The sequence below is a fragment of the Lygodium microphyllum genome, chromosome 26, assembly GCF_053477565.2.
Source record: "Lygodium microphyllum isolate KBCC chromosome 26, Lygodium_microphyllum_v1.1.10, whole genome shotgun sequence".
NCBI classification, from domain to species: Eukaryota; Viridiplantae; Streptophyta; class Polypodiopsida; order Schizaeales; family Lygodiaceae; genus Lygodium; species Lygodium microphyllum.
Genome location: NC_141160.1, coordinates 18944337 through 18971730, shown reverse-complemented (window position 1 = coordinate 18971730; position 27394 = coordinate 18944337). Strand labels below are relative to the sequence as shown.

Here is a 27394-nt window from a genome sequence, read left to right as displayed (position 1 = left end):
TCTTCTCATCTGTGCTTGTCAAGTTTGACCAGGGTGGCTGGGCACCTTTGGCTATTTCCTGCATTCACATGTATGTTGGAGTTTGAGGTGTCAAGCATTATTCAGCTTTACGAAACTTACAAGAGCCATGTGAAGATGCCATAATCCATTCATATTGTAATGCTGTCATGAAATCTGAAGGAATACATTCACAACCATAAAACAAAATCGTCTGGAACTTGTTGGTGCGTGGAAAATTGATCAATAGGATTATTCATATGTTGAATCTTCTATCCTGAAATTATTCAAAGTCCTCACTGGTCACGACTTGGCTTTCGAAAACCCTTCGACATCTTTGGTGAACCTGACGTGAAAGCGTCGCAGAAATTTCAGGATGGGAGATACTTCAGCCTCTATTTCAGCTTCCTCTACAACTCGAGCTGCCTCTACTTCAGCTCCATCAATGACTGCTGCGTCAAGTACTTCAACGGAGGATCTAAAACAGATTTTGCAGAATATGTCTATGTATATGCAGCTCCAAAATCAGCAAACACAAATGTATATGCAGCAGCAACAACAATTGCATCAACAACAGTTGTCTCAGCAAAGGCAGCTCTATTCGGAGCAGGAGAATGCAAACAGCGGGACTAAGGCTATTGAAGCAGTTGAGAGTGAGAAGAAGCTATTTGACGGGCGTAATGTTTCAGCATATTTGAAGACATATGAGATCAAGATGGGGTTTTTTGGAGTTCCTGCTGGACTTATGAGTAAGTACTTCCTTCGTCTTGTCACACCTGCTTTGAGGACAAAGGTGATTGATTTATTTATTCAAAATACACATTGGCAAGATTTTAAGAAGGCTCTAAAAGAAGAATACTTCCTTGAGGACTTTGGTATGGCTACTCGGCGGTCATTCCGAGAGTGGGTCTACATGCCAAACAAAGGTCTTGCTGCTTCGGAGTTGATTCGAGAATTCGAAGAGAGGTATAGTCAGCTTGATGCCATTGAACAAAGAGCATTGGATGTTGAAAAAGTTGAACTTTTCTTGCAAGCTGCAGATCCTGCTCTTCAAGAAGAATTGGGTGAGCTTCTTGAAGATCGCACGAAGCCTATGGGTCTTAAAACTGATTGGCAGGATGCTCAGGATGCAGTCTCGACATTGACCAAGAGGAGGATATGGAAGACTCGCCTACAGAATGGTTCCATGACACCTACACCATCATCTGCTCCTATGCCTACTTCTATCCCTATTATTTCTTCTCCTCCTCAGCCAGTTTCTTGGCCTATGCCAGTGCCTACTGTTTCTACTCCACCTATTCCTCCTGTTCCACGACCGATGCCTACACCTTCTGCTCCAAAACCATCCGCTCCATCGGTGCCTACTTCTCTTGATGACATAATCAAAGGTATCACAGATTTGACACTTGAGTCTGTCAAAGCGGAGTTGGTGGGTAAGTTGAAGGAGCAGTTTGCTTCGACTGTGCCTACTACTTCTTCTAGTGCTCCTACTGCACCTAGGAGTGCTCCTAGTGCTCCTAGGAGAGATCGGAGATGTATTTGGTGTGATAATACGGAGCATCAGCATTGCAGGGATTGTGACTCTTTCCAGGATGCAAGGAAGCAGAATTTGGTATATTGGGGGCAAGATGGTAAGATTTGGTTGACTGAGACAGGAGCTCCACTTGCTACCAACTTTGGTAAAGGTGGAATGAAGAAGTTAGTGGAGGACATGGCTGCGCGTACTTCTTATGTGGCAGCTAGAGGTGATGCTTCTGCATATGGAGTACAGATTGAGAAGGGATCGGAGACTCAGTCCGCACTATGGACTTATGCTATGGAGACTGCAAACAAGGGGAAAATTCAGCAAACTGTTTTGACTAGCGCAGGCTCTAGCATCAGATTAGAGACAGGATGGGACTCGCCTGTTGACAGGTATTCTATTTATGCTTATTTGGCTAAATCTCATGGTGCAGATGTATTTGTTGAGGAGAAGCGTAAGAGGGATGAAGACAATCCAAGTGCAGCTAAGAAGACTAGAGGGGGTGAGTTTGTTACTCCACCTACTGCAGGACCGTCTTCACGACCAGGGCCAGATCGACAGATGGAGGATGCTCCAAAGAGGGAAAAGAGGCAAGAGCCTAGAGAGAGAAAGCAGCCAGGATTGAGATTGATGTCCGACATTGAGAGATCTACAGATATGAAGAAAATCTTTAATGATAAGATACTTGGTAGTGAGGTGACTTTCACTATTTCTGAGATTTTGGGCATCTCAAAAAGAGAGTTTCAGGATCAGTTTCAGGAGGTCCTAAAGAGGAAAAGACATGCATTGGCTACCACTGATACACAGGGAGTTTTGATTGGAGAGTTGGATGAGGATGATGATGAGGTTATGGTTGATAATGCTTCTGTTTTGCTGCAGGTAGAGAAGAGGGTTCAGCCTATGCATTATGCTGAAATTGATGAGCCTGTTTTGATACCGCGTAGTCACTTTTTGCGGAGCCATTGGGCTAGGGCAACTACAGAGACGATGGTAAAGGTTGGAGAAAAACAGGTGCCTTATGTTGCATTGGTTGATCATGGTTCAGAGATTAATCTCATTGTTCGTGGAGTTTATGAGAGTAACAGATGGCCTATGGATGTAGAGCATGGGTGGCGTATGAGAGCCGCCAATAACACTGCAGGTGATTTATATGCTGCTTGCCCTAGTGTCAGGGTTTCTATTGGTGATGTAGAGGAGGATTTTCATTTCTTTGTGCAGGATTCATGCTCTTATCCCATAATTCTTGGTCAACCATTCATTACAGAGATGCGCATGGAGACAAAGGTCATGGATGATGGATCTGCTTATGCACGGATTCACAGTAAAGATGGTATGAGAGCAGTTCAGTTTATGACTGTATGTGTGAATCATGTTAGAAACACGGATACTCTCAGAGATGCACCCTTACCCACTATGAGGGATTCGGGTTTTCACTAGGTACCGCCGTTTCGCGAGACGACGGTGGTACAGAGGAGAGGAGATTGGAGTTCTCGCCTCCTGGCAGCAGTGTTTTCTCCTCCGGCTATGTTGGGATTTCAGCAAACAGTTCGATGAGCTATCAGAAGACTTCTAGGTTGCCTAGAGCTGCCAGGCAGTATATATGCAGGAAGGAGAAAAATTTGAAAAATGCAAGAATTTTGGAGGATGATGAGCACATAGATGGTATGTATGACAGTGTGATTTGTGCAGATACGATGACAGAGATGAGAGATATGCTGAAAACTGATATGCTGAGTTGTCATGGTAATGTATTAGTGCAGTCCCTGGACATGTTTCATGAAATTGCAGATTTTATGTCACAGATTGAGTCAGAGGCTGAGGAAACTCAGTAAAGAGTGTTGAGTGCTGAAGAAATTCAGCAAACAGAGTTTCCAGCTGGTTATGATCAGCTTTCAAAGAGACAGAGGGCTGAAAATTTTCAGCCAACAGAGTTTACTGCTGAAATATTTCAGCATTCAGAGTTTGGGGCTGATTCTATGCAGTCCATAGAGCAGGGGGCTGAGAATATTCAGCCATTGGAGTGCAGAATTGCTGATTTACAGCAAGGTTTATGTAATGCAGAAGAGCATAATGAAGCCAGGGTTGACACGAAATACAAAACTGTGGATAAGAAGGTGAAGCCGGTTGCTGTACCGCTTCCACCTGACAGTGATCAACAAATAGAAAGGGCTGCTAAACAGCAAATTTTGAGGAATCCGGAGCATATTGGTCATAAATTTTCAGTAGAGACACTTGCTGAATTGAAAATTGGAAATGGTGATTTCTTGTTACCCATAGAGAAGCAATGCTTTCAGGATATGCTTGAGCGTCATGGAAGGGGATTTGCTTTTGTCCCACATGAGATTGGATGTGTGAATCCTGATATTGTTGCTCCTATGGTTATTTTTACTATTCCTCATATTCCATGGAATCTCCGACCTATTCCAGTGCCTAAAGCACACTTGCCAAAGCTGATTGATTTATTGAATGAGAAAATCAGGATGGGAATCCTTGAGCCTTCATCTGCACCATACTCAAACAGGTGGTTTACAGTTCCAAAGAAGAATGGTACTCTTCGATTTATTCAGGACATGCAGCCAGTGAACAGAGTTACCATCAGGAATGTTGGTATAGGTCCAGTTGTGGATGAGTTTGCAGAGGCATTTGCTGGACGTGCCATCTATTCTTTGGGTGATTTGTATTCAGGTTATGATCAGTTTCAGCTGGCTTTGGAAAGCAGGGACATAACCACCATGAGAACTCCTATTGGGCTTGTGAGGATGTGTACCTTGCCTCAAGGTGCCACTAATTCTGTTGCGCATATGATGAATGCCATGCATAAGGTCCTTCGTGATTACATACCTCAGCTTACTATACCTTTTTTGGATGATGTGCCCATTAAGGGGTGTGCAGAAGAAGAGAAGAATGAGAGCCTAAATGAGCAGGGATGCAGGTACTTTGTGGCTGATCATATTTCAGCATGTGAGAAGATTTTGGCCAGGTTAGAAGAAGTGAACTTGACACTTTCAGGGCAAAAATCTGTTTTTGGAGTGAATGAGGTTGTCATTGTTGGGCATATGTGTGGATATTATGGCAGGAAACCCTCACCTGATAAGGTGAATGCTATAGGCAAGATTGCAGAGTATTGTTCTACCACCTCTGAGGTACGGAGATTCATTGGTGCTTGTGTGTTTTATATGATTTGGATACCTCATTTTGCACACATTGCAGATTGTTTGTATCAGCTGCTTCGAAAGGGGCAGAAATTTTATTGGGATGAGAGCCACACTAGAGCCATGCGGAAATTGAAGAAGTTATTGTAGAATGCTCCTACTCTTAGAAAAGCGGATTATAATTGTGATAGGCCTATTGTATTGACAGTTGACACTAGTCCAATTGGCATAGGTTGGGCTGTGGGTCAAGATGATGCAGATGGAAATAGGTATGCTATTCGGTTTGGGGCGAAAGTCCTAAACGAGAGACAGAGGAGATATCCGCAAATCAAGAGGGAGTTATTGGGGATTGTCACGGATCTCAAATGTGACAAGGAGTACTTTATTGGAGCTTCAGTTGTGGTAGAGACAAATTGCTTGCCATTGATTGGTATGATCACGAGTTGCTCTACTCCGGATATAGCCATGTTGAGATGGATTGCATACATCAAGTCATTAAATCCGGAATTTAAACACATAGCAGGGAAGGATAATCCAGTGGCAGATATGTTGTCTAGAGCCAGATATGATGATGAGGAGACTCTACTTGCAGAAGAGGATAATGCAGAAATTTCAGCCACTATGGTTGATCATGTTTGTCATGTTTATGATATTGTGGCTTTTACAGAAGAACTTTATGTTGGAGATTGGTTGCAGATTGGCAGGTACCTTAGTACACTAAGAAAAAGAGATGAATGGACAGATGAAGAGTTTAAGAAGATCAGAAGGAAAGCCTATGGTTATTTTCTCAAGGATGGATTTCTTTGGAAGCATCCGAAGAAAAGAGGCGGATTACCTTTGCGGGTTGTCTGCGATCGAGAGACACAGTTACAGGTGATGAGGGAGTTTCATGAGAGTCCTTGGGCTGGTCATAGAGGAGTATGGGCTACTTATGAGAAAATCAGGGAGAAATATTGGTGGAAAGGCATGTACAGAGATGTTTCTCACTTTGTTGAGACTTGCAGAGACTGCCAGATGTATTCAGTAGTGCGTCATAGAGATGAGCTTCATCCGACCTATCCGCTATGCATTCATTATAAGTGGGTAGTTGATTTGGTTACGATGCCTATGGGTCTATGGCAGATGAGGTACATTGTTTTGGCTAGAGAGGATCTTACCAATCATGTTGAGGGCAGATCTTTGAGAACGAAGACCACTAGTGCAGTGTGTAAGTTCTTATTGGAGGAAATTTTCTGCAGGTATGGTTGTGTGGGTAAGATCATTGCGGATCGTGGTGAATTGGATGCAGATGAAGCTAGGGAGTTTTTCTCTCAGCTAGGAATCAAATTGGCTCTAACCACAGCATACAATCCAGAGGGAAATGGGAAGAGTGAAAGAGGGCATCCGCCAATAGTGAAAGCATTAGCCAAAGCATGCAGAGGACGGATTGGAGAATGGCCAAGACTTCTACCATTTGCTTTGTGGGCTGATCGTACGACTCATAGTGTTACCACAGGATATATGCCTGCAGAGTTGATGTATGGTCAGAAACCTGTTATGCCGATTGAGACTTGTGCTTTGACTTGGTCAGTTTTACCTTGGCAAGAGGATTTGACGAGAGAGGAGCTCTTAGCTCTTCGGATTCGACAGTTGGAGAGGAGACCTGAGGATATTCAGCTAGCTATTGACAGGTTGAAAGTTGCTAGACTAAGGAACAAGGACAGGTTTGATAGCAGGCATCGCTTGCGGCCTAGAGCAATAGAAGAGGGAGATTGGGTATTGGTCTTTGATAGCAGCCTTGAAAATCAGCATACTGCACTTCGGAAGATGGTGAAAAGATGGTTTGGGCCATACATAGTCAGACATGTCTTTGATAATGCAACATATGAGTTGACAGAATTGGATGGAACAGTGCTTAGAGTGCCTATTGCTGGAAAAAGAATCAAGATTTTCAAGAAAAGAGATGATGAGGATTATGCATTGGAAGAATTTTCAAGAGAAAAGCAACGACAAGAAACTCCAATGGAAGAGACAGATGATATGGCTGGATATCTTGTTGATCTACCGGAAATGCATAACGAAGAGATTGATTTATTTGTGGATCTTGATGATAATGATCATGGGTAGTTGGCCCATCCGGAGGATGCACAGGATTAGAGGGGGTGGATGTCGTATTGCTGTGCATTCGAGGTGTGAAACCACCCAAAAGTCGTGTGTGTGATTTGATACTTTGTACATACTTAGTTGTTATGTTTGCTCTTTCATTCTATGCCGAAGATGGAGAAAAACAGGGAGTTTTTGATAGATTGGAAACTCGAGATGCAATCTCATGGGCTACACTTATTTCAAGATATGCCGAATATGGGCTTTGTGAGGAAGTACTAAACTAATTCCAAGAGATGCAAGTCGAAGTACATTGGTGGATATGTTTGCCAAATGTGAGAGCTTGCTTGATGTTTAGCACACCTTAGAATGGTGCAATACAACTAGTAGGAGCATCAAGACAGGCTTGATTGTGAGTGTCATTGTATCACAGTGGACTTGGGCAGCTACTATTTTGCAAAGCTCTAATGTTACATGGGAGTATGGTGTCAATGGCCCTTTGTGGTATGCGAGTGAGACGACAATTCAGGTGCTCCTTTTTGGAGTATTTGCCATTGAAATCAAACGGAAGACATCATCAGTACATACAATTGGTGAGATTGTGTGTGCGAGGTGGGTTCTTTTTGGTGCACATTGTTGTTGCTGGTGTTTGTTTTGCCCACTTCACCAAGATGGATACGCATAGTGGTAGCATGTTTCGGCTTCTATAGGCCTCATCGTCTTGATTACTTTAGTGGACCCTTCCCCCCCCACGACAAGTAATAGTGCTACTTCAGGTGGCAATACAGCACTGTTTAATCTGTCTTGAAGGGGCAAGTTGTGTACATGCTATGCTAATCTTTGATTGGAGATTGTGCTATCCTTATCACTCTCCATTTATGAAGAAGGAGGCTACTTTTTGATAGGCACAATCTGCGTATGTATTGAAAAAAGAAAAGGGCCACTAATCCTGAAAAAGGGGAGCGAAAAGGGAGGCCTCTCTGGTTTTTCCTGGGGGGCAGAATGAACGAAAAGAACGTCACTCTAGGGGGGGAATAGTGACGAATGTTAGAAAATAGACTAATGCGGAAGAAGGAGGCTGAACAGAAAAAGACTTGTTTTTCTCTGCGACTGCGACAAGGAGTATGCTTCGACTTGAAGGAAATCAGAGGGAAGCTCTGAAGAGGATCGACGGGAGAGGAAAGAAAAAAAAATTGATAATTCTGAGAGATCCACAAGGAGGAGAGAGAGGATGTGGGTGTTCTTCTTCTATGCTGTTTCCACTTGGCGTGAAAGGCTTTTCTCGTTGACGCTGACAGTGGCAATGGCGGCGATCTTACATCCCTCTTCTCTTCTTACTTTGTAATTGGAACCTCAGCAAGATTAAAGAAAAAGAGCACAAAAAGGAGGAAAGCGGAGACACTATTAAAGATCCATATCTCGTCTTCTTCTGGATCGATCCTACTTCTGCTTCTTCTTCTAGAACGTTGTCTCGTCTACTATCTGTAGTTAGCCACACCTGCAATCTCCGTCCTTTCTTCTGTAACTGGGATCAAAGTTGAGTATCCACAGATGAAAAATGATCACGTCATAGCAATAGCATGTGCCATCTTAGTGGTTCTATTTAGTGTGCAACGTTTTGGCACAGACAGAGTTGGTTGGTTCTTCGCCCCAGCCCTTCTAATTTGGTTTCTGGCGATTGGTTCCATTGGACTTTACAATATAATCAAGCACGACTTTTCGGTGTTGAGAGCATTTTCACTTGTTTATCTGGTGCGATACTTCACAACACACACACTGCAAAGCTGGCTGTCATTAGGAGGCATACTTCTCAGCATAACTGGGACTGAAGCATTATATGCAGATCTAGGACATTTCTCACCATTGCCTGTTCAGGTATTAAAGGGACTCCAAATGAGAAGTCAATGAAAGAACACTCAGATTGGAAAGGGTTTGTCTGTCAGCTGGATTATTGTTGCATTCGCATTTTTGGTGTTTCCGTGCTTGCTTGCCTCGTATATTGGACAAGCTGCCTTCCTATCCGAAAATCTTGATGGTGTGGAACAGGCATTTTACAACTGTATTCCATCTCCACTTTACTGGCCCATGTTTGTGATCGCAACAATTGCTGCTATCATTGCTAGCCAAGCAACTATTTCTGCCACATTCTCTATCATCAAGGAATCAGTTGCACTTGGTTGTTTCCCGAGGGTGAAGGTGGTTCACACATCTAATAACTTTCCAGGTCAGGTTTACATTCCAGAAATCAACTGGATACTGATGGTACTGTGCATAATCGTGACAGCAGGTTTTCAGAAAACTGTTCAACTTGGAAATGCTTACGGAATTGCTGTTGTGGTTGTGATGCTTGTGACAACCATACTTATGGCTCTCGTCATGCTCCTAGTATGGCGGACGAATGTCATATTGATACTCATTTTCGTTTCGGTCTGCTTGATCGTTGAACTAGTCTTCTTCTCATCTGTGCTTGTCAAGTTTGACCAGGGTGGCTGGGCACCTTTGGCTATTTCCTGCATTCACATGTATGTTGGAGTTTGAGGTGTCAAGCATTATTCAGCTTTACGAAACTTACAAGAGCCATGTGAAGATGCCATAATCCATTCATATTGTAATGCTGTCATGAAATCTGAAGGAATACATTCACAACCATAAAACAAAATCGTCTGGAACTTGTTGGTGCGTGGAAAATTGATCAATAGGATTATTCATATGTTGAATCTTCTATCCTGAAATTATTCAAAGTCCTCAGTGGTCGCGACTTGGCTTTCGAAAACCCTTCGACAGCGGTTGGAGATTGTAAGTCGCTATTCTCCTCAAAGGAGTAGCCCGTCATGTATAAAAGGCAGTGGTCTTAGTAACCCAACTGCTGCATATAGTCCTTTAGGTGCAGAAGGAAGCACAAGTTCTTCCTCTCTTCCACCAAGTCAACCCACTTCAAGTGGGGGTGTGATCCCATCAGTCCAAACTCCTATTGTCAATCCGATTATCGTCATGGCACAACCCATTGCGATTCTTGCAGGGACGTCGGATCTGCCAGCTTTAGGAGTTCCTTTGCCCATTTTTAATGGGTTAGCCGAAGAAGATGTGGAGTTTCACATTTGTGAATTCCAAAGATTAATGTTTAATTTCCGCATTCAAGATGAGGGACATCTTATGATCTTTAACATGACATTAAAAGGAAGGGCTACAGTATAGTATCATAGCATAGAGACTGGAACCATAACCACAATCGACCAATTTTATGTAGATTTCCGAGGAGAATATGCCCCTGAAAGAGGTGGCCAATACTAGTTGCGTGTTTTGAATGTAACACGCCAAGACCCCCATGAGAATGTGAAAGCCTATGCCAAGAAGCTTAAGGAAGTGTTTCGTAAGTTACAAACTTACATTCCTATTCCGTCGGCTGCCCAATTGCAATACTTCTTTCATGGATTGGATTTCAATATTCAGGTACAATTGAGCAATGTGGCTTTGGCTAATATAGACACTGCCATTACGCGGCAGAAGGAGTAGAGCCACGATTACAAATGGCCTACTCCTCTCGAATAAATCTTAATGCGAGTCTAGTACCTGGAGGCAATTTACCATTGATAAATGAAAGTCAAGGGATGCCTATGAATAACGCTAATGGGAGAGGAAGCATGGTTCAAAATGTACCTTTGCTGCTAGCTCCTCCCAGTGTGACTATGCCTATGGCTAGTCAGTTGGCTCCACCAAATGTTGGAGGCCAAGTTTCAACCCTAATGTTGTTCCTGTGAGTCAACAACCAATGACCAATCAAATTTTTAGGCCAATGGAACGATGGATAGACGATCAAGGCTATGAGTCGAGTGCCTCTAATGTCCTTGGCGAAGTTAATGAGATGATGAAGCACTACATTGACATGATTTTTAAACAATATCGGCAAATAGCTGTTGATGTCAATTTCTTGAAGAATCAATTCCGAATCGATTAAAAAACCATTTCAGCTACAAGCATCACTCCATGCAAATTGATAGTTAAAGGACAATGGGTTTGTCGGTGGCAGCATTCTTTTTGCCAAGGCATTGATAAACCTTTGATAACACCCTACTGATGACAAAAATCTATGCACCTCCTCTTCCATGGGTTGGTAGAAGAAGATAGAGAACTCCATATTAAGGAGTTTCAAACCCTTATCAACTATTGAATCCAAAACAAAGGATACCTAATAATGTTCTTCAACATGGCATTAAAAGGAAGAGTACTAGTATGGTATCACAGTCTAGAGGTTAGAACCATAACTAGCATTGACCAATTCTTTTTAGCCTTCCATAGAGAGTTTGCTCCTAAGAGGGGTGGACAGCATTGGTTTCGTGTCTTGAATATAACATGCCAATGCAAGAGCCAAATGAGAATGTCTATGCCCATGCCAAGAAACTAAAGCAAGTTCTTTGCAAACCTAATACTTATATCCCCATTGCACTGGCTGCATAGTTGCAATATTTCCTACACGGATTAGATTTCCACATCCAGGTGCAGCTTAGTAGTATTGCTTTGGTCGACATTGACACTACTATTACCTAAGCAGAAGGAGTAGAGTCGCACTTGCAAGCAGCTTATGCAGCAAGGATAAATCGAAATGGTAATAATTTGGCACTAACCAACAAGAGTCAAGGGGACCCCATGTCAAATGTGAATGGAAGAGGGAGTATCCTGCCAAATTTGCCTATGTTACCAGCTCCTCCTAGTACGACTATGCCTATGGCTAGTCAAATGGCCCCAGTAAGTGGTGGAGGCCAAACAATAAACCCAAATGTTGTCCCAGTAGGTCAACGGCCAATTCCTAATCAAGTGGTTAGGTCGATGGGGTGACAGATAGATGATCACGACTATGAGTGGAGTGCCTCTAATGTCCTTGGCAATGTTAAGGACATGATGAAACACTACACCGATATGATTTCTGAGCAACATAGACAAATAGCTGTGGACATCAATTTTCTTAAGAAGCAGTAGAATTTGATAGAGAATCGATGCCTTGAAGAGATTGGCCCCTCAAGATTCAGCTGTAAAAGTGGTATGGTGGCAAACATTTTCCTAGGAATTGTTTGAATGTCAAATGCAATATTTGTAGAAAGTCTAGCCACTTAGTTGCTACCGATTGGAGTAAGATCAGTTCTCTCCAACATGGAAGTAGACAACCAGGTCTAGTTAACCATCATGTACAAGGGAATAATCTCCAGCAAGATGATGGACCAAGACAAATACTACAAAGAGGAAAGACTGTTGTAGAGGAGTTGCCTCATGGCAGTGGAGTCAGCCTTATTGAGGCCGTACGTGTCAATGATGCTAAAACTTCTAATCTACGAGCCATAACAAGAGGTCAAAAGACTAGAGAGGGTGACAAAAAAACTATAAAACTTGTCGAGGGAAACCCTAAGCAAGATGCTAGGGAAAAGTGAGTTTTGAATCATAACATGGAAGGTGGACCTCTCAGGCATGTTGATAGTAAAGTTGATCCTGAGAAGGATTACCAATGAAGAAGGAAAAAGTAAAAAAGGAGGCACCAAATCCGGGTCCAAAGACCAAAGGAGAGATTGGTTTGGTGAGAGAAGAGAACTTTTACTAACTATCACAACTTTGATTTAGCAAGTTCTCTTTCCGAAGTTAAACCAGACATGAATCTCGTGCAATTGACTAAACTGTCTCCAGGAGTACGCAAGGAATTCAAGAAAATCCTGTGTATTGGGTATATTGTAGAACCCTTGGGCATAGCACCAGTTGGAGAAGATTGGTTTGATCATGCTAAAAAGCATTTCCCTAGGGTTCCAGCATACGTAGATGGAATATTAGTGGAGCATGCTATCGTGGACACTAGATCCTCCGTCAAATCATGAGTTCTGACTTGATGGAGAGGCTATGTCTAGACATCCAAAAAGACAGCTCCACACTTCTTAGGATAGCTGATGACAGTTTAAGGCAACCAAAAGGTTTCATCACTAAAGTCCACATTACCGTTGCAAGCGTGGAATGATATCTAGACTTTAGGGTGATAAGATTTGCAAGATGTCCTAGCTATCGAGTTTTACTAGGCAGGCCATGGATTTAACGAACAGAGTGTCAAGTCAATATATCCGTTGGTCGAGTGATTCTAGGCGGAGGTGCCAATCGTGTAATAGTGGATGCTTACCCTAAGTCTCCTTAGAGTGAGAGAGCTCCTTTATCCTCTACGGAACTAGAAACAATAGATGATCCATTTGGTAGTGAGACGGCATCGAGAAATGGATCTAAAGAAGGGTCCACTACACAAAGGACATTTATCAGATAACATTGAATGAGCCGATAGAGCCTCAAGATCAGATAAGAGATGCGAACGTTATTGAGTTGGACCTTCGTATGCCTAATCATTTGTGGCCAATCAAATTAGGTTACATGCTCAGTTCAGAAGAGAGGGAGGACTATGTGACCTTAATTCGAGAGTTTCGCGATATCTTAGCTTGGAGTTATGATGAACTTAGAGGTATTCCTCCGAGTTTGGCTATGCATACTATTTCGATAAACGAAGGTACCTTTGTTGTACTTCAAAATGTAAGGCGTATGCCTTTTGAATTAAGGAACACCATATTATAGAATTCAGGAATCTCCTAAAGTCCCACTTTGAAATAAAGGATAGAGATTTGACCATGTGGCTAAATCTTAACCCATGCTTTAAAGTAGGACTTGGAGTGACAACCTATATGATAAATAGGGTAGACTCCACTTTCAAGTAAGGGGACAAGATTTGACCATGTGGCCAAATATTAACTATATTGGGAATTCCCAAACTATATGAGAATTTCCAAATTCCCTAATATAGTGTTAAGGGCAGCATATTGAATGGTGTTCACCAGTTGTGATAAAAAAGAAAAAAAAAGATCTAGATCAACTAGTAGGAAGGAAAATTTATTCATTTATGGATTGCTTTGCAGGGTATAACCAAATGGCAATTGCTAAGCAAGAAAAGCTAAAAATGGCATTTATTACTATCTTCGGCACCTTTGCGTACCATGTGATGGCATTTGGTTTATGTAATGCACCTGGTTTGTGGCAAAGAATAGCCAACAAGACCTTTGGTGACATCTCCCTAGAGGATTTGAAAGTATTCATTTATGATAGAAAGCTATGCATCTTCAATAATACCCTACCACAAGAGAAAGGTAGTTGATCATTTTGTAGAAGCGTTTTGAGCGTTGCACAAAATTTTACATAGCTCTCAACCCATGGAAGTGCGTCTTTGGAGTGACCTATGGGCTATTGTTAGGTCATGTGGTGAGTACAGTAAGGATCATGACTGACCCTGAAAAGATCATGGTCATAGTTGCCATGAGTTCGGTGTGTACTCCAAAGGAAGTGCATAGCTTTCTGTCATCAGTAGGGTATTATCGAAGGTTTATCAATGCCTTGGAAAAAAGAATGTTGCCACTAACAAACCTATTGTCCTTTAACTGTCAGTTTGCATGGAGTGATGCTTGTAAAGTATATTTTGATGATGTGAAGCAGGAGCTTGCTAAAGCATTTGTTTTAAAAGCACCTAAGGGGCAATATATTTTATATATTCTCAGCAGCTACCATGTATAGTATCAACTATTGTTGTTTGGCCCAAATTTGGGAGAAAAAGTGGTATCATTCGATGGCTTCTGCTAGTCAAAAGTTGGGCATATTAGAAATTAACTAGACTTATATGGAGAAGTTGCGCTTTGCAATGGTATTTGTGACCAAAAAGTTTAGGCACTATATTCTTAATGAGAAGGTGGTTTTTTATACAAAGGCAAAAGGGCTTTGATTGTTGCTGAAGAATTTACAACCATCTGATCGTTTAACAAAGTGGTTAATCACTTTGCACGAATTTGATTATGAGATTAAGAGCAAGCCATCCAGGCTAGAGGGCATTATAGAATGTCTTGTGGATTTCTAAGAGCCAAAAGAGGTCTTGGCTAAAGGAAGTGACATATGGAAACATTCTTTAAGATTAACACGACATCTATTTCCTCTTGGTATAGTGTTATAATGCACTATCTATCTATAGGAGAGATTGGAGCTACTCTATCAAAGTTTGAGAAGAGGAAAATTAAACAGCAAGCTTTAAAATTTGCATTCATCATAGGAACACTATATCGGTAGGGTGTTGATGATATGTATCATTGATGTGTGATGCCTGACGAGGTTCCCTTTATTTTGGAAGAGTTCCATGACTCCGCTTATGGAGGGCACTTTGCTGTGCAATCAACGCCACAAAAGGCTTTAAGAGCTGGATATTGATAGCAATCCACCTTCCAGGATTCATTTGACTATGTTAAGATATGTGATACATGTCAAAGACATGACAGTATAGAGAATAAGAAGCGCCCACTTACACCTATTATAGCTATCCTTCCATTTGAGAAGTGGGGCATCGACTTTGTGGGTCCTATTACCCTATTGTCTATTACTCAGAAGAGATACATTATAGTAGCCAGTGATTACTTTACAAATTAATTAGAAGTACGGGCAACAAGGCAGGACAATGCAAAGAAGACTGCCAGTTTCCTACTTGGGCAGATAATCTGTTATTTTGGTCCGCCAAAGGAAATAGTATCAGATCACGGAACCCATTTTTTTAACAAGGTGATTTAAAGCCTGATTGAAGCATGGAAAATTCAGCATAACAAGACGAATCCCTATAATCCGCAAGAAAATGGACAAGTTGAAAGTACCAATAAGAAACTTGTGGAATCCAAGATAGTCTTCGAAAAGAAGTGGAACTAGGATACAAAATTATATGTGGTAGTATGGGCGTATAACATGACATTTGAAAGAGCCACTGGCCACACCCCATTCAAATTAGTTTATGGGGAGGAGTGTGTCTTGCCCTTAGAAATTGAGTTGTTGACCATAAGATTCGCAATCAATCATTCTTCGGGTGATGAAGATGCTCTATTCGAGCATTTCATGATTGCAACCCACTTGGATGAGCTCAAATTGCAGAGTTTGTTGCACCAGGAGGTAGCTAAACATCGGATAAAGCATTTGCATGATCTAAAAGCAAAGAAATATACCTTTAAGAAAGGAGAGTTAGTTCTATATTACGATGCATATAGGGAGCTATTTCCAGGGAAGTTGGAACCTGGATGGGATGGCCCTTACAAGGTAGTTAGGATAGGTAAAAATAAGTCCACGGCATTACTAGTTGATCTACAAGGACTACAAATTAAAAATAAGGTTAATCTTAATAAGATTAAACCTTATTATTTTTGAATATGCTAACGTGATAAATGCATTGCATGTCCATGTTGGGGCTTATTTGAGACTTGCAGGAGAGCCTAAATTGGTTGATGGGGCGGTTAATCCCTTATTTGGAGCATCGATATCTAGAGCAAAGATATCATTAGGGGAAGCTTATCTGGTGGAGAAAAGGATATAAAGTGATTGAGCAAGAAGACAGTACCTTTGTGTGGGAAATCAAAGTTTTCTGCCATCACTGTTTACAAATTTTGACAAGCATCCCTGTTGAGTTTAAAGAAGAAGGGATGGAGTTGTCAGTTTATCCTCTACATATGTTGAATTTTGTCTGTCATATTTATGAATACGGGAGTCCTTGATGGCTGGTTGTGTAAACCCATGGTGGACGTATACATTATACTTTGATGGAGCGTGGGGCCCTAATAAAAAAGGGAGTGTTGGAGTAGTTATCTGAGATCCCTGACGTAGAGTTATAATGAAATTAGCTATTTATCTCGGGGTAGGATTCACTAACAACACAGTGGAGTATAAAGCCTTGGTTATAAAACTTGAATATTGCCAAGAAAGGTGGTATTCAGCGGTTGTAAGTAAAAGGGGATTCCCAGCTGATCTTAAATCAACTAAATGGAACATACACAATCTGGAATCCTATCATTCGCATGTATCATCGAACAACTATAACTCTACTTGATAAATTTGAGAGCATCTCTCTTTAGCTGATCCCACGTTCTTGGAATCAGTTTGCAGATTCATTGGGAAATTTTGCTTATGAAGAAGAACTCTTCTTCAACTTTGGTCCTAGTCTGGATGTTGCTATTGATAATGAGACAGGACCTAGTCGCTTGTGGGTAGTTTTATCAGACCATGCGTTATATGGCAGGCGATGGTTGATGTGGGTAATGCGAAGAGTAGCCGAGACCCATCTACCACTATTATCTTGGATCCATAGGTTGATCAGACACTATGTTATGTGTACACCTCTTGCTATATATGCAAGAGTTATGAGTCACAACTTGAAGCATTTTGTTTAGGGCTAAGAGCTCTATTTTTTCCCTTGAAATGGAACTTATTTTTGTATGTCTGCCTTCTTCCAAGGAGGGCTATATATGAGGTAGTTTATTTGATTTCTTTAGGCCAAGAGGGTTAGTTTCTTTAAGGTTTTAATGTTTGATTTCTTTAGGCCAAGAGGGCCATATGTACATTTAATGGTTTGTTATTTTAGTGATTGTATTATAAAGGTTGACGAAGTCGCTAGAGGGAGCCTCTGTTGTGGAGGAGCTTCTTGTGACCATTCTAGGTGGTTTCGTCCCCTTTCAAAGTCTTTCTCCTTAAGCAACTAATAATATATGCATATGTAAGGGGATACTTCTTTTTTTTTGTTGGGGAGACCAACAATCAAGGCAAGAAGTCCCATGTTTAGGTTATGTATATCTGTGGGAGGTCTGAGTAGTCATTGTCTCCTGCAAAGGCATTCTCTGGCACTGAAAGACTTGTTTTAGACGGGAGTTCTAATGACCCTGTTCTATTGACCTGCTAGGTGCCTATCCTAGGAGTTCCTGGCAGTTAGACAATCTTGCTAGACAAAATAATAGAAATGAAAAAACCCTAAATATCTGAAAGATTGTATTTGAATATACAATGGTGTGTAAAAAGGACTTCTAACCCCTATAAGAATAGAAAAAGGAAAGAAAGAAAAATCCTTGTGCAGTAGTTCATTGCCTTGCGAAGGCCTGGTAGGTTCTTGGGGCTGAGACAAGACCCAGGGCAGATGCCTTGTCTTTAGAGGGGTGGCATCTAGATGAAAAAGTAAGAGTAAGAGAAGGTTGGAGCGATAATAAAAGAGACCATTAGAAAAGGATTAAGTGTCGCCTTATGAGGGCTTGGTAGGTTCTTGGGTACCGAGACAAGACCTGAGTTTGATACCCTGTTCTCCTCGGGTCACTACACTTACATCCCTCCATTTTATAAGCTCAAGTATGGAAAATAAAAGACTAAATGAAAAAATGTACTAAAAGATAATATCTCTTGATCAAGCTATAGGAGTCATCGCCTAGTCAGAGCTCCTAATTAAGTTGTCCTTAGGTAGGTAGTTCAGACCCCCACTTAGGATGACCTCTTTAATAGTTTTTGTTAGCTTGGCCATGTTGGAGCCATCGGTTAATGATTAGCTTTTCTCTCAGAGTATGCTAGGCCTACTCGTGGATTTCATGCATTGGTTTTGGAGGGGGGTAGGGTGAGAGCTGTGATGTGTTTTGTTGCGTATTTTTTGTATCAGCTTGATGCTCTTTGTGGTTGTGTTTTTGTGCAAATCTATTCGTGGGATTTGATAGGTTGAGTCACCCTATCCCATGGTTGCCAATGAGCGGTGCATTTTGCCTGGGAAACATGCTCAAACTTAGCCAAAAAACTTGAATTTCAAGGAAAAAATAGGCTTTGTCGAAAGCGGCAGTGACAATTAGTACGATTTTAAGCGGCAAGTCAGAGACGGGTTCGAAAAGTTCTTTAAAGACCCACCAAACAACAGTTGGGAAATTTTCATGATTTCTCGAGATGCCAAATGAGACTTTGGAAAGTGCCAAGCAGTGTGAGACTTGGAGACGGATGCCTAGAATTTTTCAGGAGTCGAATCGAATATCGGACACGAGAATGGGAGTGCCTAGAGCCAAAGACCAAAAGGGGGGACGTGTAAAAGGACTTTGTGGGAAAGGGGGTGACCCTTGGGGTCTCCCACCCCCCAATTTTCACGTGGGGGGGGGGATTTTTTGGTGTGGAAAAAATGGAGGCAACGTCCTGCTCTGCAACGATTTTGTGAGGGAGAAGGCGTTATGGGGGCTGAAGAACCCCCCCCCCCCCCCCCCCCCAAACAATTACATACATGATCTTGTGTCTTTCCATGCTCTTCATCTCCACCTCTCACATGTCCAATGGCTACCTAGATGAAAAGGGCCAGTTCTAGTTTTTTTCTCTCCTCCCTCTCTCTCCCCTCCAAGGGCAGTTCATGCACATGAAGAAGAATGAAGACCAGTTTGATGAATGCTTGTCCGGTGTGGTACCGGATTGCTTTCAAATAGAGTGGGGCTAACAATGGATGATTGGAGAAGGACTAAGCATCAATGGTGGGCTGTTTTGCTGTTCCGAATTAGATTTTAAGAAACTTACAACAAAATGAAAAAACCTAGTAACTCTCTTTTATGAAGGAAAATGGCTTTTTTTTTGTTAATGGTCCAAATGATGTTCATATTGAATGAAATTTGGTGAGAATGTTTTTTGCTATATGTTGGATGATTCTATGTCAAAAAAACTAGAATACATACTGCCATAATGCTGAAAAGAATTTTCTAAAACCCGAAAAGCACATTTTTAGTGTAAATATAAAGGTTTTATTGGTTTCGGGTGGGGAAAAGAGATGCACATGGGATAAAATTTGGATACAAAGCATCTTTCAACTTTCATAATCAATCCATAATCACAAGTTAGAAAATAACCTATTTTTATGCATAAATAAATAGTAGAAAATAGCAAAAAATAGAAAAAATGGAAAGAAAATGGGTTTTGGGACTTAGAAAATTGTGGAAAATTATGGTCAATGTCTATGCATATTTTGAAAGGGACAAGGTACGGGGTTTAATACTTAGCTCACCCTTGTCTTTATGTTCGAGCTCATTTTCATTGCTTTATATGTTGGAAATGGCAAAAAATAATACCTCATACCTATGCAACGAGGCAACACATAAGCAGTAGGGGGGAAAGAAGGCTTGTGGAATAGCCTAAGTGTTGAAAATGAAGAAAAGTTTGATCTTTTTTTTGTGCACGTCATATAGGACGATACAAAATTTAAGATTAAGAGGCTAATAGTACGGGAGATCAGTGCTAGTCTCCATACATTGAAGCATATGCTTAGTGAAAATCATGAAAGGGTTGTTTTTCCACATCACAAAGTGTTGATTTGATAAGTATTGTTTGTGAACTTGGATCGTATGAACTATACATGATGCATGCTATGGTATCGATCCTCGATTGCATATCAATTGTTTTCCTAGGACATGACTTATACATGGAGTGGAAAGGAGCCTAATTTGTAGGTTATTCAATCATTTTTGGGAATTATTTTGTAAAGACACATGGTATCTCCTAGAATGTGTTCAAAATGAAAGAATGGAGTTTATATCATGTGTACTTTATGTTAGAGAGACACATCTTGGGGCCAATCCCTGAGGTGTAGGAGAGCCGCAGTGGAGCAATAGTCAACCGAGAGGTGCTTCCCTATGCTTGTGTTACGAGATACTATGTCTATATGTTATGGGATCTCCCTCTAAGGTGAAGGAATAGGAAGCGTTGGACTATGATCTAATAAAAATGCAGAATCGACATTAGCATTTAGTGTAGAGTGAGTCTCAAATGCTTCTCGCCTGCCAGGCCGTGTGGTGGGGTTGTTTGTTGTGTGCATGAGGTCTAGCTAGTGCCATAGCCAGTGTTAGCCCATTTTAGGTCCCATCACAGAGACAATGATAGTACCTCATAGGACAAGAAAACCAAAAGAGGAAACAAAGTGTCCACTCTATGGTAATATTATTGCTGCATGAGAATGTTTACAAGAGAAGGAGTCACACTATCAATAAGCAATGAGTAGCCACTGGAGGCACCAACTAACCCACTTAAGAGTCCCAAATCGCTTGCAAATGCTTTTCCTAAGCAGCAACAAGAAGCCCAAGCCCATCAATAGCAACCTTGTGCCACTAATCAATTTATGCAAAGAGACTCAATAAGCCATGAACATTGTCACACCCAACCAAGGTAAGGATTTGGCAAAGAAATCACCTCCAAATGACACAAGTAGCTAGTCTACTATTACTTTCCAACATGGATCTCAACACTCATACCCAAGTTTGGCCATGACGAAGCCCACATTGGCACATGAACAAGCCCATGTTAGTCCACTCATAGAAATGATCTCTCATTGAACATCTTTGTTACCTCCAAAACCCCCAATGCACCTCAAGAAGCCTAGGCACAAGAAGAAAGCTCTTGAAAATATGGTTGACAAGCTAGAACAAAAAATTGATGAGCTAGCAATGAAGTTTCTACTCTAGCTCAATGAAAAGTTGGCATCACTCACACAAGCCTACATTTACATTGATATTCAAAAACGTACGACTAAGCATAAAAAACTATTAGAAAATCAGTTGATGTGAGATGACCAAGAAAAAGTTTTCTCTTGCTACACAACCATTGCCAATGACATTATGAAAAGTATAACAAAATCCATTGCTAGAGATTTGCATATAATTTCTTCTTTTTATACTACCCTTTGTGAGATGATGAATAGGGAAAAATAAGAAGCAATGGAATATAAAGGAAAAGGATCAAGTACATTTGACAAATGGCATTCTAATTGCAATGTAGCTACTAAAGTTGACCATCAACTAATGACCATAGGGGCCAATGTCGCATGGGATTCGCGTGGGGGGGGGGGGGGTTTCGTGAAAGTCACTTGCCACAAGGGTGCTTTTTGAGCTGGGAATAGTGGATTTCAATCTTCACAATTCAACATAATATGAGATTTAAAATACGGAGTTGATGATTTCTAAAATACAGCTTTGATGAATTGATGTACTTCAAGGATAATCTTATCTAGCAATGATAATACCTTCATTTTTACACTAAAAATGCACTTTTCGGGTTTTAGAAAATTTTTAGTATTATGGCAATATGTATTCTTATTTTTTTGACATAGAATCATCCACATATAGCAAATAACATTCTCACCAATTTTCATTCAATATGAACCTCATTTGGACCATGAACGATTAAAAAATAGCCATTTTCTTTCATAAAAGAGAGTTACCAGGTTTTTTAATTTTGTTACAGGTTTTTTTAATGTGATTTCAAATAGAAAAACAGCCCACCATTGATGCTCAATCCTTCTTTGATCATCCATCATCAGTCCCACTCAATTTGGAAGAAATTCGGTACCACGCCAAACAAGCATTCATCAACTGGTCTTCATTCTTCTTCATGTGCATGAACTGCCCCTTGAGGGGAGAGAGAGGGAGGAGAGAGAAAGACTAGAACTCGAGATGTTCATCCAAGCAGCCACTGGGTGCACGAGAGGCAGTGATGAAGGGTGTGGGAAGACACAAGATTATGTATATAATTGTTGGGGGGGTTGTTCTTCAACCCCCATAGCCCCTTCTCCCTCACAAAATGGGTGCAGAGAGCAGAATGTTGCCTCCATTTTATCCACACCAAAAAATGTCCTCCCCTCATGTGAAAATTGGGGGGAGGGAGACCTCAAGGGTCAACCCCCTTCCCATCAAGTCCTTTTACACCTCCCCCCTTTTGGTCTTTGGCTCGGGGCACTCGCATTCTCGCTTCCGGTGTCCGATTTGGCTTCTAAAAAATTCTAGCCATCTGTCTCAAGGTCTCGCACTGTGTGGAACTTCTTGGAGTCTCATTCAACATCCCAAGAAATTATGAAAATTTACCAAACGTCATTCGGTGGGTCTTTAAAGCAATTTTGGCACCCATCCCTGACTTGCCGCTTAAAATCGTACTGACTATAGCTACCGCTTTCGATGAAGTCTATTTTTCCCTTAAAATTTAGATTTTTTGGCTAATTTTGAGCATGTTTCCTGGGAAAAATCCACCGCTCATCCGTGGATGTGAAAACTACATTATGTTGTTATATCTCAATGTTAGGTTTTGTCTCCTTTTTTTTATAGGTATACTTCAACTTCATGGCTTCTATCCTAAGTAGGTCAATGTATTGAGTGGCTTTTATTTTAGGCTAAGGACCAAGTTTAGATTATTCCCTTTGTTTCTTTGGGCTATAAGTCAGAATGGTGGTGACGGAGGTGGTTTGGGTAACTAGATCCATGTATTTCCTAAAATCCTTGAGCATGCAGCAATACTTTGGGTATCCATCATGGTATTGGGCTAACTCTCAATCAACATTTATGGTGGTATCCCTAGGATATTCATTTCTTTTTGTGTAGGGATCTATGTTTGGCAATATTAGCAATGGGATGGAAGCTATGAGATGCTTGGGGTTTTTTGCTATAGCATTAGGAAACTTTGCACCAAGGTGCATTTGATTTCAATCTTGTGCTTTGACTAGTTCTCTAAGAACTTTGTGGCTCTCTTCCATTGCATTTTGATCTAGGGCAAAATTTGACTACTTATCCTTGTCTTGAGCAACAATGTTTCTTTTGCTAAAAATTGTGATGATCTTGATGCTAGGTAGCCTGGTCAAGTGTATTTGTTGTCTTATAGTCTATATCACACTTAGTTGGATATTTGAAAGGTCTACCAAGTAAGATTACCTTCCCGACATCCTCTTGATTAGGAAGCACATAAAACATAGCTAGCAAGCATTCCCTAAGGAGTGATTGTAGCATTTGTGGGCACTAGTTCAAGTTTTCCCATGCAAGTCTAGGCATGATAAGTGAGGATATTATAATCATGTCCTTCATCAATGAGAGATTTAGTGAGGTACTCTTGTTTCACCATTAATATAGATATGTGAAATTAGTTCATTTTCCTTGGGGTGATGAGAATCTTTACCATACAAGTTGAAATTTCAAGGCCAATAAGCATAGGGAAGTTGCTATTGGATATTGCACATTCTTGACCTTTGTGATACAATGTGTTGAGTATCCTTATTGGTGCTTGGCTTTGGATAGTAGTAGGCCAAGGTTTCTGAGACTATGTGATATATGAAGTGCGAGGTGAGTCATGAGATGACCATATGGAAGTTGGGCTTTGTTTCATTTAGGCACATTGATTTTTCATTTTATCTTGTAGTAGGTTGGCAGTGTTTTGGAATTGAAGAAAAAGTTTGGAATTTCTAAGCATGTGATCTCTTTTCAAGTTTCGATCCATGGAAAGGTAAATGGGTCTATGATCTAGATGGAGTGCGTTATGAGGTTCAGCTATGGTAATTATGCAACACCCATTCTGTGCACTTTTTGCAATTGTATCTAGTTGATTGAACTCAATGGTCGCATTAAAGGGTATTGACTCTCTAGTGTAGAAAGATGAGAGAGACAGACATGGGCAACAAAGAGTAGATAGCTCTCAATCAGATTTGTCATTATTATTCATCACACCAAAAAATAGAAGTACATCTAACTTAGGTCTAAGTGACCAATGACTAACCACTAACTAACTCTAGTTAAGTCAGGTATCAACAAATTAAAGATACACACATGATAGATAGCTACACACACAGTTATCATGTCCCAACACTTCCTCTCAAGCTCAAGTAACTTCCTATATCCGAAAAGTAGTGATCTAAAATTAGTGAGCTTATCTTTACAAAGTGATTTGGTAAAGATGTATACCACACTTGGTCTTCAGTCTTCACATGTATGAGGTCTATCCTACCTCAAAGAACCATTTTCCTAATGAAATGATAATGGACCTCTATATGATTTGACGTGGCATGATGGATTGAATTGCTTACTAAGAGCACACTACTCATGTCATCACAATACGACTTGACTAGTTTATCCACATGAATCCCCAATTCTATAAATAGTCACATTGTCTATTTAGATTTCGTATATCAACAGCCAACTTTACATTTTGCTTCAATGGTGTGCCCATGGGTTTGCAATCCAACATGCCATACTTCTCCAACATATTTTGTTCATACTATTTTTCAAGCATCCAAATTCCATGAAGTGTATGCATAACCTCAATCCCTAAGAAAAATTTCAATCCTCCCAAGTTTGTAATCTGAGATTCTTTCTGCAACATAGCTTTTATATCATTAATGTCCTATATCTCATCACCTATGATCACCAAATCATGTACATAGAGCACCAAAGTCACATATTCTATCTCTCTTTTCTTAGTAAATAGGTTGTGATTTTCTTTGGCTAGTTGAAATCCAAGTATCTACAAGTGCAAAGTAATCCTAGCATTCCATGCCTGTGGGCATGGCTTTAAGCCATACAATGCTTTCTTCAATCTGCATACATATGATAGCTAGTTGGGAAGCACATAGCCCTCTGGCTGATCCATATAAACTCTTCTACATAATCATCATTTAGAAAAACATTTTTAATGGCCATTTGATAAAGATTCTTGCCGTTGGATGCAGCTAATGCAATAATACTCCATAAAGTTTCCATTTTAGCAACCAAACTAAAGGTTTTCTCAGAATCTAGCCCATATTGCTAGGCATATTCTTCGACAACCAATCTAGCTTTATACCTCTCTAGTGAGCCATCAAACTTACATTTCACTTATAGATGCAAATAAAAATATGCATTTATCCCTTAGTCAACTCAACCAAATCCCATGTTCTATTTTTCAACAAATCCTCATATTCAACATCCGTAGCCCTGCACTAGTTTTCATCCTTAAGTGCTTCTACAAAACATATTGCCTCTTTGTACTTTTGCACTTTTGACATGTATGCATAATGTCTCACTGAGTATACATTGTAGGTAAGCCTATCCAGAGGCTTCTTTTCTCTCTGTGATCTCCGCAATAGAGGTGAATGAGATTGCACTCTTTCATGAGGTGATATGTATCTCTGCTTAACTCCCGGTGTAACCACTACAAGTATGCCAAACTCGCTATCCAAACTTGATATCCAAACTCTCAAAAGAGTCATACCTTGAAGTTAATGGATCTATAACATCTTCAAAAGCCTTCTCTTTTCCTTTATCTCTTGCCTCACTAACATATCCATGTCATCCATAGCCTTGCACTAGTTTTGATCCTTAAGTTCTTTTACGAAAGATATAGGCTCTTTGTACTTTTACACTTTTGACATATATGCATAATGTCTCATTGAGTATACATTTTAGGTAAGCCTATCCAAAGTATTCTTTTCTCTCTGCTATCTATGCAACATAGGCGAGTGAGATTGCAATCTTTAATGAGGTGATATGTATCTTTGCTTAACTCTGGGTGTAACCACTGCAAGTATGCCAAACTTCATATCCAAACTCTCAAAAGATTCATATCTTAAAGTTAATGCACATGTAACATCATCAAAAAGCTTCTCTTTTCCTTTATCTCTCTTCCCCACTGACATATCCATGTCATCCATAGCCTTGTGCTACTTTCAATCATTAAGTGCTTCTACAAAAGATATAGGTTCTTTGTACTTTTGCACTTTTGACATGTACGCATAATGTCTCATTGAGTATACATTGTAGATAAGCCTATTGGGAGGCTTATTTTGTCTCTATGATCTCCACAATAGAGGTGAATGAGATCGCACTCTCTCATGAGGTGATATGTATCTTCTTAACTCTAGGTGTAACCACTGCAAGTATGCCAAAATCGCTATCCAAACTTGCTATCCAAACTCTCACAGTCATATCTTGAAGTTAATGGACCTCTAAGATCATCAGAAACCTTCTCTTTTCCTTTATCTCTCCCCCTTAGTGATATATCCATGTCATTCATAGCCTTGCGCTAGTTTTCATCCTTAAGTGCTTCTAGAAAAGATATTGGCTCTTTGTATTTTTGCACTTTTGACATGTATGCATAATGTCTCATTGAGTATACATTGTAGGTAAGCCTATCAAGAGGCTTCTTTTTTCTCTTTGATCTCCACAATAGAGGTGAATGAGATTGCACTCTTCCATGAGGTGATATGTATCTCTGCTTAACTGCAGGTGTAACCACTGCAAGTATGCCAAACTCACTATCCAAAACTACTATCCAAACTTTCAAAAGAGTCATACCTTGAAGTTAATGGACTTGTAATGTCATCAAAAACCTTATATTTTCCTTTATCTCTCTCCCTCATTGGCATATCCATGTTATCCATAGCCATGCACTCGTTTTCATCCTTAGGTGCTTCTACAAAAGATATAGGGTCTTTGTATTTTTGCACTTTTGACATGTATGCATAATGTCTCATTGAGTATACATTGTAGGTAAGTCTATCTAGAGGCTTCTTTTCTCTTTGCGATCTCCACAACAGAGATGAATGAGATTGCACTCTCTCATGAGGTGATATGTATCTCTGCTTAACTCCATGTGTACCACTATAAGTATGCCAAACCACGGGGGATTCACGAGTAGTAATAAGGAGATGTCACTTGTGTGTAGGAAATATATGAAAATACCCCTTATCTACCCCCTATTTATGGGATCTTACCTTGGAAAATGTACCTTCCTTCCCTTAAATAACCCCCCTCCCTTACACTCATGTGGTACCATATGCTAAACCTAATTAGACCCCCCGGGTGCCAAACTCGCTATCCAAACTCTCAAAAGAGTGATATCTTGAAGTTAATGGACCTGTAACATCGTAAAAAACCTTCTCTTTTCCTTTATCTATCCCCCTCACTAACATATCCATGTTATCCATAGCCTTGCGCTAGTATTCATCCTTAAGTGCTTTTACAAAATATATAGGGTCTTTGTACGTTTGTACTTTTGACATGTATGCATA

The 27394-nt window shown here is 40.5% G+C and overlaps 1 pseudogene; it reads left to right on the top strand.

Annotated features, from left to right (window-relative positions):
* Nucleotides 1–8199: 8199 nt before the first annotated feature.
* Nucleotides 8200–9291, top strand: LOC148013022 (potassium transporter 11 pseudogene; annotated as a pseudogene).
* Nucleotides 9292–27394: the final 18103 nt, after the last annotated feature.